This window comes from Crocuta crocuta, unplaced genomic scaffold (assembly GCF_008692635.1).
Source record: "Crocuta crocuta isolate KB4526 unplaced genomic scaffold, BGI_CrCroc_1.0 scaffold207, whole genome shotgun sequence".
NCBI classification, from domain to species: domain Eukaryota; kingdom Metazoa; phylum Chordata; class Mammalia; order Carnivora; family Hyaenidae; genus Crocuta; species Crocuta crocuta.
The window spans coordinates 3,347,208-3,347,629 of NW_027531996.1; the positions used below are offsets into that span (position 1 = coordinate 3,347,208).

Sequence of the window (422 nt, forward strand, 5' to 3'; positions counted from 1 at the left end):
GGTAGGGGGGGGGGGGGGCGGTGGTTCGTGGCATACAGAGCCAAGGGCCAAGAAAAGACTCTGTAAGACGCCTTTGGTGCAAAACAGTGAATTTATTAAAGCACAGGGACAGGATCCATGGGCAGGGAGAGCTGCATTGTAAGTGTGGGGGGTGGCTGCTTTATGCAGTCTGGGGAGATAAAGTCAAGAGGTAGTTTGCTAAAGACTTTACTGGAGGCCTAGCTATTGTCAAGCTAAGGTTGTTTCCCTCAGCAAGGTGTACCAAGGAGACAGTAGGGAGTTCCTGGAGATTAGGCTGTTGATGGGATTAATTTTTTCTGGGAAACTGGTGGAGACTCTTACCAGTTTAACCATGAAGTTTTTTGTCCTTTCTTGTTTTGGGGTAGCCAGAAGTGTCCAAGGAAGATCACACATGTCCCACC

The 422-nt window shown here is 48.8% G+C and overlaps 1 long non-coding RNA gene across 1 annotated transcript in view; it reads right to left on the reverse strand.

The window, feature by feature from the left end:
• LOC144240750 (uncharacterized) overlaps positions 1-422 on the reverse strand; it is a 28,529-nt gene that overhangs the window by 26,734 nt on the left and 1,373 nt on the right. The window lies entirely within an intron of this gene.